The sequence below is a fragment of the Panthera uncia genome, assembly GCF_023721935.1.
Source record: "Panthera uncia isolate 11264 chromosome D3 unlocalized genomic scaffold, Puncia_PCG_1.0 HiC_scaffold_9, whole genome shotgun sequence".
NCBI lineage: Eukaryota > Metazoa > Chordata > Mammalia > Carnivora > Felidae > Panthera > Panthera uncia.
The window spans coordinates 250,170-264,374 of record NW_026057587.1 but is presented as its reverse complement, the minus strand read 5'-3'; the positions used below and the strand labels follow the sequence as shown (position 1 = coordinate 264,374).

Genomic DNA, 14,205 nt, shown 5'->3' with positions numbered 1-14,205 from the left:
CGTTCAGAGGGTGCCGTGTGTTACTTTAAACCCTCAGCGTGAGCTCCCTTCATTTTCCTCACGATCCAGGTGGGTGCCCCGCTCATCATCACTCTGCTTTTACCGACGAGGAAACTGAGCCCAGAGAGGTGAAGTCAATGTCCAAGGTCTTACGGCTGGGAATCCTCAGAGAGCCCAGATTGGAACCCCGGGCAGCTGGATCCAAGGCCTACGTGCTCGGCCGCTGCCCTGCATGCCTCCTTGTCGTCCGGTTGACCAGGACTCATATCGGTGCCTGTAGCCAGAGACCGCTTTCTCGTATCCCTCCTGGAATCCCACTGGGGAACCGGCTTCGTTTCCGACCCAAGGGACACACAGGTCCTGGTTCTGGAGACTCTGAGAAGCCGGGGGGCGGGGCGGAAGGCAAGGCGCACTCCCCACAGAGTCAACCCCAAGTCCGTCTAGAAGGAGGCTCTGTATGCCGCGGACGTGCCCGAGCCTCCGTGGAAGGGCTCCCACGGGGGGAACATCCAGGCTCCTTCCAAAAGAAATTGAAGATGGAAGGGAAAGATGGGGAGTAAGAGTTAACATTTCTAGAAACAGTGCGTGGTCTGCAACCCCCACAACAAAACTTGAACGAGAGGGCAGCAGATGGGGGGTGGGGAAGCAGCCGGGACTTTTGAAAAAAAATTTTTTTTTTTAAGTGTTTATTTTTGAGAGACAGCATGAGCGGGAAAGGTCAGAGAGAGAGAGAGAGAGAGGGAGACCCAGAATCTGAAGCAGGCTCCAGGCTCCGAGCTGTCAGCCCAGAGACCCACGCAGGGCTTGAACTCACGGACCGCGAGATCATGACCCGAGCCGAAGTCGGACGCTTAACCGACTGAGCCACCCAGGCGCCCCAGGACTTTTGAATAAGGTCCACCGTTTCGTTTTCGGCTGGGGTCCCGCGTCGCGGACCTCGCTCCCTGTGGTTCAGGAGCTAGCTCCAGAAGGTTCCGGGCCTGGTGTTTCTCCCAGAGGGTGAAGGCCAAGTGGCAATATCTTGGAGTCTGGAGTCACGGACGCGTCCAGATTTCACGGCACCTTGGCCACAAAGCCACAAAGCCTAAGCACGGCTGACCTGACAAGATCCAGTCTGAGAAAGGCGGGGCCTTTGCGAGGGAGCTGTTTGAATTCGGCTCTAAGGAACAGATGTCCGAACAACGCTGGCCAGAAGGCACATTTCTGCAAACTAGGTCTCATTTACCTCCTCAATTTCCATCACGGAGTAGGACTTCCTCTCCCCTGGGAAAACATTCCGGCAGATGGGTTCGAACCACGTTGCTGTGGAAGGCACAAAAGTGGCGGCCGGGCCCGCGGCAGTTTTCCAGAGCTCTGGAACATTCTTCTGGTCTCTGGGATCTTCTGTCTGTTTCCATGACCCACCCCGTCTGCTTGTCCCCGGGCTGCAGGATGTCTCCCGTTTTGGGGGACGGAGGCTCTCTGAGGAGACACTCACGTGTCTGGGCCTGCTTCGTAGTATGTTCGGCTCTGTGGTCTCAGGCGGTGGCCATGGCAGCCATCTGACGGAGGGACACGATTTCTTCCATGAGCTCAGCCTTGGGGATCAGGCAGGCGGCAGGGTTTGGAGCTGTTTGCCGCATAGGCCTGATTCACCGTGTCCCTCGGGCAAGTCGCTGGGACCCCTCTGTGTCCCTGCCAACAGGAATTAGAACTCCTGCCCCCGTTCATTTCGCAGCTCCTCACGAGGGCTGTAAAGAAGGAGCTTCTACGCACTTCGGGCTGCAAATAGCGTAAGACTTTGACATCTGTTCGGGAAGCAGTCTGGGAACCGACCCTAGCACCCAGAATGCAGTTCACCTTAACGAGCGCCTGGTCTCGTGGGGCTGAGCTGTAATACCGGGCGCCACCAGGAGGTGTCACTGTCAAACACGCCCTGGGCATCCTCACACCGCTGTGTCTTTGGGGGGCTTTGTGTGTAAACCCGACTTCTTTAGATGAGGGAGGTCAGTGCGGGTGAGTTCAAATGCCCACAGAACCACGCAGCAGTGGATGCTTGGCCTCCCTCAAAGGAACATTTTGACAACACTTAAAAATATTTTTTTTAAATTTTATTTATTTTTGAGACAGAGAGAGACAGAGCATGAACGGGGGAGGGTCAGAGAGAGAGGGAGACACAGAATCCGAAACAGGCTCCAGGCTCCGAGCTGTCATCACAGAGCCCGACGCGGGGCTCGAACCTACGGACCGCGAGATCGTGACCTGAGCCGAAGTCGGACGTTCAACCGACGGAGCCACCCAGGCGCCCCCCAAAATTTTTTTTTAAGTTTATTTACTTATTTATGTTCGAGAGAGGGAGCAAGCAGGGGAGGGGCAGAGAGAGAGGGGAGAGAGAGAATCCCAAGCGGGCTCTGCACCATCGGCCCAGAGCCCGATACGGGGCTCGGACTCCTGAACCATGAGAGATCATGACCCGAGCCAAGACCGAGAGCTGGACGCTTATCCGACTGAGTCGCCAGGCTCCCCTAACACTTCTGAAGTGATACAGGGGACACCATTTGGAAGACGGATGACGTTTCACGAAAGCAAGACGGCTGGGATGTCAGATCCGAGCTCCAAGAGAGCGGTATTTTGCGGGCTGCGCTCTGGGCGAGTGACGCCCCTCCCTCCACCCGCGGGCCCAGGCTGCCTTCGTGTCACCTGAGAACCTGGCTTTGCCTTCAGTCGCGCTCGCGGCCGCCTTGTTAGGCTGGATGCAGGCTATTGTGGCCAAGTCGTCTAATTTTTGGTTTAATTTTCAAAAGGAGATGGCTTTGAAGAAGGTGAAATTTCCCGATTTTTAATTACTGGCAACGAATCCCAATTAAATAAAGTACTACGTGGGCCAAACGAAACACAACTTGGACAAGACTCAGTCTGTCGGTTTCTGAGCAGTACTTGCCTTTGTGTGTTAGTTGTATAATTTAGGCATGCGTGTCTGTGGCTATAAACCCCTTTCTGGAGGCGTGTAGGTGGGTGCCTTCCATCAGCTGAAGTCATGGGATGCGTTTATCTTCTGCACAAACCGGGTAAAATAGATCATACTCTGGTGTTTGTAAGTGGTAACAGCTGAGACACTGGTTTTTGGAGTCAGAACCGGGTATGAATCCCGGCTCTGCGAGTTGCTAGCTGTGTGACCTTGGGCAAGTCACTTGACCTCTCTGAACCTCAACATCCTCATCTGTAAAAACGGGGGCCATAAAAATCCCAGTGTCGTAGCCCCGAGTCGCGTGTCCACCACAGATTTCTAACTGTCACCTTCCGGGCACACGGAGAAGGCTGCTTTGCTGGCAGCCTCGTGGTTGGATGGGGTCGTGAGATCCTCACGAGAGCGGACAGTTATCTGTAACACTCTGTGGACTGTGGCATTTAACTGCTGCTGTGACAACCTTCAGAACTCCTTTTCCCTCTGCCCCGACGGCGGGCGGCGTCTGAGATGCTGACGCTTCCATCAGCGTGGGTCCCAGGATGAGGACTTCCCCAGGACACAGCCCCCGAGCTGACTTGTGTAGAATGAGCACAAAATAAACCTCGGTTGTCGGAAGCTGCGAAGATCCGGGGGACTGTTAACCGCGGCGTCCATAACCTAGACCATCTCGACTGTCACGACCCGCCTCCGGGAATGTCGTGGGGGGTTCAACGAAATGATGGATCGGAGGGACTTAACACAGCACCTGGCACACAGTGACCAGGCGGGAACTGGTAGAGTTTTCTCTCTTAAGTCAACAAATATTTGTCGAGTGCTCACGTCTTGCCGGGTCCTGTTCGAGGCACGGGGGACAGAGTAGCGAGCAAAGCAGACCCAGATTCCTGACCCCCTGGGGTCCCGTGCTACTGACGTGGCGCGTTGTCTCCTCCCTCGGCTGGGTGCGCGAGGAAAATGGGGCCATTCGCTTTGTTCTGGGCCCATGGGGGGATGGAAAGCAGGTCTGGAGATACCATTGGTGGCAGGCAGACAGGGACTGGGGGAGCCCCTCCCTCCGAAGGAGGCAGCAGGCAGATTGTGACCGTTTCAGGCCAGGTCACCCCGGGCGGCCCGCGGTGACGTCAGTAACGGCGCCAGGCCTTGGGCAGAGGCCAGTATTGACTTTGCCTGGGGAGCACATCTGCACCTAAATCAGAGACTGCGCTGAAAAGGGGGGATCTCGGGCATTTCTGAAAGGCCACCACTGTTTTCCAAATGCCTTTTTGCGTGCGTAGTGCTTGCCTTATGTCTGCGAGTCCCTACAGATTCCTCCTAGGAGGAAGAATTCCCTGCATTTTACAGATGAGGAAGTTGAGGCTCAGAGAGGTTGAGTGAGCCGCTCCAAGCTGCACAGCAAGGTAGCGCGGGAGCCGGGATTCCGACGCAGCTCTTCTCCCCCAAATCCTGTGTGCGTCCCCTGTGCTGATCTCTCGTGACGCGCTTGGGAACCAGAGGAAGAAACACACAGCGCCGTCCCGGGCTTCCTTCCCTTCTCAAGGCGACTTCCGGCCAAGGCAAGCTTTGTGCTTTCTGGGTCTGATTGTCTTCACCCTGTTGGCTGAGAACCTACTGTGTGCCCGGCCCCGCTAAACACCCTACCTGCGTCCCCTCGTCCCACGCTCACCACGGCCGTGACGGACACTATCCTTATCCCCATTGTACAGGAGAAGCCCTTGAGGCTCGTGGATGTGACCTGCGTAGCCAGGTGGCCAGCTGGTCTAGGGCAGTTCTGTGGCACTGATGCGACACAGGGCTCTGGAGGCAAAGAGCGGGGTCAGCGGGAGGCGGAGGGTCATCGAGCTTCAGGTGCGTGTCCCCTGGGGGCCCATTGGCAGGGACCTGCCGTGGCTTGTTGTCTCTGGCCGTGACCCCAGAGCAGTGCAAGTTCTAGGGTAACTCCAGGTCGTGTCCCAGGGGGAAGGGATGGCCTTGGACCAGACCAGGGGGTGCAAGCTAGTGGCCCACAGACATGTTGACTTTGGCTTACACCGTGTGCAGGGGGGAGACAAAAACTAAACTAGCAGCCAAAATTTCGAACTCGAGGGAGTTCGTACAAAACCTGCTTTTCAGCTACTTTTGCAAAATCAGAAGATCTGGGCACCCGGGGGCCTCGAGCCTGCCTGTCCGAGGTGCCCTGGGCGACTGCTGCTTTGAGAAAGGACGAATATTCTGTGTCGCTGCCGGGCCGCCCTCGCTGCCGAGATGCTGCCACGCCCTGGTGCCATTGGAGCCCGCGACCCTGCGCCGAGCCTGATCTCTTGGGAACAGACTTCTAGAAGCTGGCGGAGGGCTGTCCTGGCCACGGCAAACACATCAGCAGTGTGTGGACCACCCCGGACTGTCCCACGGCCCAGCAGCCCCTCGTTTCCTCCCTGCTGCTGCTCGAACGTTACCCCTCGAGTCCCAGCGCTGTATGTAGAGGAGCACGGAGAGGGGGAGACGGAAATCGTGATGGTGACGACTGTGTCCCCCCTCCCGCCGAAGCCTGGGGGAGGCGAGGACCTGACCCGCAGACCCTGAGAACGTGTGACCTCACATGGCAAAGTGGCTTCACAGACGCGGCTCAGGGAAGGATCATGAAGCAAGTAGCTCAACCCAGGTCATGCGGGTGGCCCTCTGTGGTCACGAGGGTCCTTCCAAGAGGGAGGCCGGAGGGTCCGAGGCCCGAGAGGACGGAAGCAGAGGATGCCGGGACGCACGGGAGCCAAGGGGTGTGGGCATCTCGAGAAACTGCGACAAGGACCAGACTCCGCCCCCCCAGAGCCTCCCGAAGGAGCGCAGTCCTGCCGACGTCCTGATTTTGACGTCTGGCCTCCGGAACCGTAAGAGAACAAAGGGCGGCCGCTCGAAGCCGCTGACCGAGTGCTCGCTGGCTGCGGCAGCGACGGGAAACGAACACAGTGACGCGGGGCCGTGTGGCTCCGACGGGTCCCCGCCCTGGCCTAGCGTATGTGCCTCTCTCCACGAAGTCATTCGGTCCCGGCAACGCGATGAGAAAGTGAGGCTCAGAGAGGGCGAGCCACTGGCCCCGGGTCACACAGCCCGTGGGGCTTCAGGTCTGCTTTTCCTGCTGTGTTGGGCATTTTTCAGTCATCCTCCAGTCCCACCCCGTCCCTCTCCACTTTGCCCTTGTCCTGGAGGGCGACCGGGTGGCGGCCCCTCCTTGGGCTACCGGCCGGGCTCAGCCCATGGGCGGCGCTGGTGGAGGCGGGAGGCGGTGGGAGGCGGTGGGAGGAGGAGGGCCCTGCAGCCTCCAGGGCCCTCCCGGCTCCCACTGCCCCTGCCCGGCCCTGCCCGCCTCTCTGCCAATAGTTCCCTTGATTAAAACCTCTCCAGCCACTGGTCCCGGATTCCACGTCTCGCTCCATGTTCAGGGGCCACCGCGGCCGGTCCACACGCCGCCCCGTGGAGTGGGTTTAAGAGCCCATTTTACAGCAGAGCCAGAAAAAGGCCCAGAGAGGTTGAGTTGCTCCCCCAAGCTGACCAGCTGGCTAGTGATATGGCCAGGATCTGAGCCCAGGCCGCCCTCTGCCCTGCACCCCGTCTCCCTAGCTGCGGCTGTGACTGGGCATGTCCCCTCCCCGCCAGCCCTGGGTTTCCTCCCCTGTAAAATAAAGAGGAAGTGTAGTAACTGCCCCAAAGGATGGATGGGAAGATTTTTCTCCTTCTCAGCTGCAGATGCAGGGTCTGGTTTTGTATTTACCGCCCCGCCCCCTTTCCTCCACCCATCTAGAAACTATGGATTGTGTTTCATTAGTTTCGAGGCTGCCCCTCGATGTTGAAGCTAAGTAGCTATTTTCTTCCCAGAGGTGACCCCTGGTATCCTCACGTTCTCCGGCGGCCCATCAACGCTTCCCTCTGGGAACCGGCAGCTCTCGGCCTTTGGGCCGTCCTGGGCCTTGTCACGCGCTCAGTGTCATTCGTGGCCTCGGCCCAGTAGACGCCAGCAGCACCCCACCCTCGCCTGTGAAAACCAAAAGAGCCACTACCACACCGAGCCGGGTGTCCCCTGGGGGCAAAATCACCCCTGCTCGGGAACCATCGGTTTGAGTCTGAGTTTTGACTGTTTTTGGAGCGAGGAGGCTTTTCAAGATGTGACTCAACTTGGCCCGCCTCGCCCCAAAGTGTCCCCAGAAATGTCCATCGCGTGAGCCCCACTTGTGGTTGGTTGCCCTTGAGTCTCCGAAAGCCCTTTCCATCGGTGTCTGCTGTCTCTTTCTCTGCCCGTTCCAGAGCCCCTGGAACCCCTCCCGGAACCCCGTTCCCCGGGAACTCTGGCAAATGTTTCTTCTGTTCTTGAGGCCCCAGAGGAACGGCAAGGGGGGATTTCCTCCAGACGCCCTTCCCTCGACCTCCCTGCCCCTGGAGGGAATTAATTTCCGGGGGGGGGGGGGGGGGAATCACTGCCTGTCTCCTCTGTGCTAACCACACACCGTTTTTGCAAGACTGGAGTTAGCGGGTGTCACTGGGTGTGGGGGGGGTGGAGGCCCCCTGATTGGGGGGAGGGGGGCGGCGGGAGGGGGCTTGGGGACGGCTGCCGCCCCGGAGTCCTGCCTCCCTGCCACGTCCTGCCACCCTGCGAGCTTCAAGCTTTGTCATTGAAGAGGCAGGACGCATACGGGGCCCCAAGATATCCATCTGTCTCCCTCATTTGCAAGCCCTGAATGAAATCCTTCAGCATTTCCCGACAGGGCAGAATGCGGCAACTCCCAAGAGCTATTTATGGGCCATTTTTTTCAGCATTACTTGCATATTATAATTAAGAGATAATGTCAGTGGAATAGAACATTGTCACCGGGTAATGGTCTCCCGCTGCTTCCGAAATGTCAAGGCAAAGTCACAGCATTTATCAAAAATAAATGTTGGCGGGAAGACGCGACGTTTGTTTTCACAGCAGGGACATTAATCCCGGGACAACTATATGGCAATGTCTTGATTTCTCTTTTCCGGAGTGATGGATGCCAGGGGACGGTCCCAGCTGATGGATGTAGGGTCTGGGGTGGAGGCTGGCTGGGGACAGAGGTGCCGGCTGCCTGGCCGGGTGCGGCTGGCGGGAGGGTGCTGGCTGGCTGTCCCCAGCCGCTGCCCAGAATCCGCAAACTCACGGGGCGCGGACCTGGCTCCCGATTGGGCAGGGGCGTCTCCTGCTGCTGGCGGCGGCCTGCTCATTGGGTAGGCAGAGGACGGACATTTGGCGGGGATCCTCCTTCCTGCCACCATGCCGGTCCCTGGGGAGTGGGCTCGATGACGCAGAGGCCTACCCCGGGGCGGCCTCCGTCTCCCCATCGCTGCCCACGAGGGGGCCCGGGGCGGCAGGGGGCAGCCAAGGCAGCCGGCCACCGGCCGCTGCTGGCGATCGGGGACCCGCCCCACCACACTTTGCCACGGGGACCTCTAACTGAAGTCGGCCTCCACGGCTGCCCCGAGGGATCTTTCCCAAGTGCACGGCCAATCCTGCAGCATGAGGCTGAACTCCCCGTGGGCCCTCGGGACAGTCTCGCCCCCCTGAGGATGTCAGCACAGCCTTCCCAACGTCCTTGCCTACCGTCTGAGCAGCCCGGCTCTGTCCCCCCACGGGCCCAGGCCTTCACCCTTTCCTTCCGCCTGGGACTCCCCTGCCCGCTCCTGCCTACACACATCCCCTAGCCTGGCTGTCTCTCACTTCTCCAGGCCTCCGTTTCATCGCCTCCTCCTCCAGGAAGCCTTCCCTGACTTCCCAACCTGGGACATGTGCTTTCCCTGCGGTCTCTAGGCTTCAGCCCTTCCCCGGATCATACCAACATGAGTACTTGGGTCTGAGTCTGTCTCCCCCCCCTTCTCAACTGCGGGTGCCGTGAAGGCAGCTCTGTTCCTGGATACAGGGAGTAGGTGTTTAACGATAGGTATGTGCTGGAACAGTTGGATGGTTGGAGGCCTTTCATGTGAGTCCGTATGAGTTACCTACTGGCAGAATAACGCCGCGTAACAAGTGGCCCCAAATATCAGTGACCTCAACCAGAAAGCATGTATTCGAGCCGTGAGTCTGCGGGCCGGCAGTTGAGGCTGGGCGAGGGTGGAGGTCTCCTGTCTCAACTGGGCATATGCACGTGCCCGGGGTGGCCGGCCGGTGGCTGCTGGAGGGGCTCTGTGTCCCCTGGTCTCTCCTCCAGCCAGCTTGCCCGGGGCGAGAGCCTCGGTGACAGCAGAGGGGTGGGAGGGCAGGCAGGAACGCACCCCTACTCTCATTGGCTGGAACCAGCCTCGAGGCCCGTGAAGGGCACGGAGATGGGTCGGGGTGTGGAACTGGGACCTTCAGGGCAACCTGGCACAGACTGAGTCAAGTTCTTACGACATCCAGCCGGCTGCACACCTCTCACGGTGTGCGAACGGTCTCCCGGCGTTCGGTATGTTCGCATCATTGTCACACGAGTCTCCGGAACTCTCAGCTGTCAAACCCACCTTCTGTCCCCGAGAAACACTGACTCCCCGGTCCCCTCCCCGCCCCCTGGTGCCCACCATCTACTTTCTGTCTCTATGAACGTGGCTCCTCTGGGCACCTCGTGTAAGTGCGGTCAGGCCGTATCCGTCCTTCGGCGGCTGGCTTCGTTCACTCAGCATCGTGTCCTCCAGGCTCGTCCATGGGGAGCAGGGGTCAGAAACAGGTCTCCTTTTCTTTTCTTTTCTTTTCTTTTCTTTTCTTTTCTTTTCTTTTCTTCTCTTCTCTTCTCTTCTCTTCTCCTCTCCTCTCCTCTCCTCTCCTTTCCTTTTTCTTTTCTTTTCTTTTCCTTTCCTTTCCTTTCCTTTCCTTTCCTTTTTCTTTTCTTTTCCTTTCCTTTCTCTTTTCTTTTCCTTTCCTTTCCTTTCTTTTCTTTTCTTTTTCTTTCCTTTTTTTTTCAACAGGTCTCCTTTTTCAAGGCTGAATAATACCCCATCGTGTGGCCAGACCACATTTTGCTTATCCATTCGTCCGCAGCTGGGCACTTGGACGGCTCCCGTGTTTTAGCTACCGCGAATCGCGCTGCCACGAACATAAAGCGTACAGATACCTCTTCAAGATCCTGCCCCGACCCTTCCGGGTATACGCCCAGAAGCAGGACTGCCGGACAAGAGGTAGTATGTTGTCACCTGGCGGGGAAAGCCTCTGAGGCAAGAACAGTGATCACACGTTTGACAGGCGTCAACTGGGCAAGCTCCAGGGTCCCGGGGCCTGGTTTGGATCCCAGCTCTGCTGATTCCTAGTTGTGTTTTTGCACATGAGTTGCCTGCGCTGAGCCTCAGGGTTCTCCTCTGTGAAATGGGGCTAAGAATAGTATCGATCCATGAAGGGAGAAGGGAGAATGAGAGCAGTGCCTGGCACAGAGCCCACGCTCAGCAGATAAAACCCACGTGTTGTTTTAGGCAAAGTTCTTGTCTGACGATCATGCCTGTGACACCTCTCCCCCCTCTCCCCCGACCCCGGGGCGGGGTGGGGGGTGGGGAGGGGGAATGTGTTGTAGCTGACCTGCCTTTAAGCTCTATAGGAACACACCCTGAGTTTTTCTGCCCCGGGGAAGCCCGAGGGACGGGCTGGGTTGGAGTTTGGTGGCCAGCCTGGCCGGGCTGCGGGAAGGGTGAGGGCTGGTGACAGTGTGGCCGTGGGCAGGGCAGGAGGGAGGTTTCCTGCCTTCACAGATGTTCAGCTTCCTGATTCAGAGGCCTCCCCAGCCAGGCCTCCTCCTCCCCTGTGCAGATTGCAATTTCGGCCCGGCAGGAAGAGAGAAATGAGCTTGCATAATAGAGGAACATTTGGTTCTTTCGGCTGGGCCTGGAGAGGGGGAAGGTTTTTGTGCTGAGCGCGGGGGCAGACTGGAGAGGTTTCCTGCGTGCTGGGCGGCCGTGGGGGAGGCCGGGCCACCAGGAGGGAGGGCTGTGCGGAGGGCCAGATGGACGTGGGGGGGGTGTGGGGAGGTTTCCTCGGGGAAGAGCAGACAGGGAGGGGGCCGGGGGCTCTGCGACTTTGCTGTTTTCAAGAGATAGGAGAGAGCGCTCTGGGGAAACCACACGGGGCAGCACTGTGGCCTCGGGGACCCTCGGACAAGCACGCAGCCGTGGTAGGCTGTCCCTCTGTCCTGGGGCCCTTCGGGACACTTCCTCCTCAGCCCAGAGAGACCTGTGACTTCAGCACACAGCCGAACCTGAACTTCCTGATCCAGGGGGATGGGTTTGAGCCGCCACGGTGGGGCCTCCCCAGGATCCCCAGGCCGGACGAGAATGAGAGACACAACTGAGCACAGACTGGCCGAGGTCAGGAGGCAGGTCCCCAGATGTGACACCCCCACCCGCAATTGGCTCTGTTGTTTATCAGGGGCCTGAGCTGGGACAATCCCCGAGTAGGGGGAGCGGATTCCAGGCCAGGGTATGGGGTACAGGATCGGGACGAACTCTCGGAGGGATCTTGTAATTCTCAACACGTCGTTCACGTCCCTGACCTGGGTTTGTCCTCACGACGGTGCGGGGAGCTCAGTCTTTGCACAAGTATTTGCTGAGCATCTACTCTGTCCCAGGCCTGTTCCAGGTGCTGGAGCTTCCGCAGTGAGCAGAGCAGATAAAGGGCCGTGCACCCCCGGAGGTTCCGTTCTAGGGGAAAAGGCAGGTGCGCAGCAAGGAAACACGTCGCGCCCGCGTGGAGGGCGCACGGCTGGCCTCCGCTCTTCTCCCTTCCCCACGAGAGCGTAAGTCCCCTGCTCTGACCTGCTTTGGCCGAATGAATGAAGTGTCACTGATGCTGTGCCTGGCCCTCAAGGGACCTTGTCCTTTTCTGCACCTTTGCCATCGTGTGGGACAAACACTGATCCACAGGGGTTGAGAGACAGGTGGGCCAGCCAAGCCGGGCCTGGATCAGCCCCGGGTAGGGGTGTAACTGATAACGCGTGATGGTTTATTTTACAATTGTATTTTAAAGTAATCTCTACCCCCCACGTGGGGCTCGAACCCCAAGACAAGAGCCACACGCTCTACCAACTGAGCCAGCCAGGTGCCCCGCGTGATTGTTGTTTGAAGCCACTGAGTTGAGGGGCCGCTTGTTACGCAGCCGACTGGTGACGATGGCTGGCTGCCGAAACCTGCTATTGCTAAGTGCTGTTATTAACCTCATTCTGTAGACGAGGACGCTGAGGCCCAGAGTGGGGAGAAGAGCCTCTCAACATTATAGTTCACGTGTCCAAGCCTGGACAAGAACCCGGCTGCCTTGACTCCAGCTGGCTTACTCATTCCTTCAGCACGTTTTTATTGAGCACCTACTATGAGTGTATAATTGTTTTGGGAGCTGGAGATACCACAGTGAAAAGGACATCCCTTCTGCAAGCAACGTTGGTTTAGAAGAACTTCTCCTGGGGCGCCTGGGTGGCCAGTCGGGTGAGCGTCCGACTCTTGATTTCGGCTCAGGTCATGATCTCACGGGTCATGAGTTCGAGCCCCGCACTGGGCTCTGCGCTGACAGTGTGGAGCCTGCTTGGGATTCTCTCTCTCCCTCTCGCTCTCTGCCCCTGCCCCGCTTGAGCTGTTTCTCTCTCTCTCTCTCAAAATAGATAAACATTTTGAAAAAAAACGACTACTCTTGTCTTAGGGTTTCGACAGAAGTAGAGACTTGATAAGCCCCATCACGTGGTACGTATACCCACCCGGAACCTCTCATGGCCGGGCCGGGGTGCGGGGCTCCAACTGGCCAGGCCGGATCATGGGTTCACCCTCTGTTGCTGGGGGAAGGGATGGCCTGACCTGAACCATATGGCCTGACAGCCCAGGAGGGGGTTTTTTCCCAAAGAAAAAGTGGGTGCTGTTCACCCTTAAGGAGAGGAAGGAGATGCTGGGCAGAGAAGAAAGCAATGCTCACGCCAGACATCTGGGGTCCCGATCAAGACCCCCCCCCCCAGCGGGTCTGTGGTCCTCAGAGAAGACCGCCCCCCCCACCCCCGGGGCCACAGCTGCTCCAGGCCTCCCCCTGCCTCTGACGTCCTCACGGGAGCTCTGCCCGGCTCTCGGAAGATCAGATGTGATTTATTCCTGGCATCTGTACCGCCACTCGCTGTGAGGTGCTTTGCAGTGGAACAATAAGTTACAGGGCCATTTATCTTGTTGGCGGCTTCTGATAAAATGCACAGCCCGAGCAGGCAGGGCCTTTAACGAACACGATCAGGGCTGTTCATTTAGAAACCAGGAGACCTTGAAATTGGCTTTAATTGAAGGGGTTAGCAGAGAGGGGTGTGGCTGGCTTTGTTCAGGCTGGAGCCACCTCGTCTCCAGAAAGGTCGCAAGCGATGGGCAGACCAGGCTGTGAGTCCTGGCCGTGCCTCCACGTTTGACTCTGGGCAGGCTGCGTGGCCGCTCCCAGACTCGGTTTCCACATCTGTGAAATGGGCACGTACTGGTCGGCACCAGCTCAGTTACGTTGTAGTAACAAGCGCCCCCCCCCCCACCTTCAACTCTCGTGGCTTTTGACACAGCCACAACCCAGTTCTCCTTGCTGCTGCGTGTGTTCCGGGGGTCGTCTGTGGGCTCCGCGTTTCCTCACCCGGGGGGGGGGCCAGGCTGACGGAGCAAGCATCCCGTCTACAACGTGCAGCGTTCCTGGGCACGGGGCGAATTGCGCCCCGGTTCTTACAGTGCCTTCTCGGGAACAACTGAACTCACTTCCGCTCCTGTCTCCTTGGTCCGGGCCAGTCGCGTGGCCTCGCCTCGCTTCTGGGGGCGGGGCTGGGAGGACAGAAAAATCCTACTGTGTGACTATAGGCAGGGAAGCCAGAGGCGTTATTGTTTATCAGGGAGAGCGATTCTGCGGGGCCATCGTAGAAGTCAGGACGTTTTCTCTCCCTCCTGGAGACGCTGATTTCTGCCTCTAGTCCCCCCTCCCCCACTCGGCCCCCTCGCCCCTTCTGCTACAGACTTCAGTGAACAGCAGTCGCCCTGCCTACTGCTAAATTTTAAAGCGGGTCAGGCTCACAGGCAAAGGGCCCCTGGGGTGGCCACTCTCCAGGGACCCAACTCTGGCCCAGAGCGGGCTGGGACCAGGCATTGACTTCTGACCGTACCCTCAGAATCTGGAGCGGTGCCTGGTGCACGATGGGCGCTCAATAATTACTGGCTGCAATTACGAAGCGATCACGTGCCCTGGAGAAGGTCAGAGGCAGGATCCTCAGTGCTCGGCGCTGCTGTCCCCACGGGTCACTGCCATTTACTGGGGATTCGCCGTGTGCCAGGCCTCCTGA

General features: G+C 58.4%; 1 long non-coding RNA gene across 1 annotated transcript; it reads left to right on the top strand.

Annotated features, from left to right (window-relative positions):
* Positions 1-9,722: 9,722 nt before the first annotated feature.
* LOC125915035 (uncharacterized) lies at positions 9,723-12,828 on the top strand. The gene is made up of 3 exons (XR_007455538.1): positions 9,723-11,245; positions 11,506-11,673; positions 12,103-12,828. It is a non-coding gene; the product is annotated as an uncharacterized LOC125915035 (long non-coding RNA).
* The last annotated feature ends 1,377 nt before the right edge of the window (positions 12,829-14,205 follow it).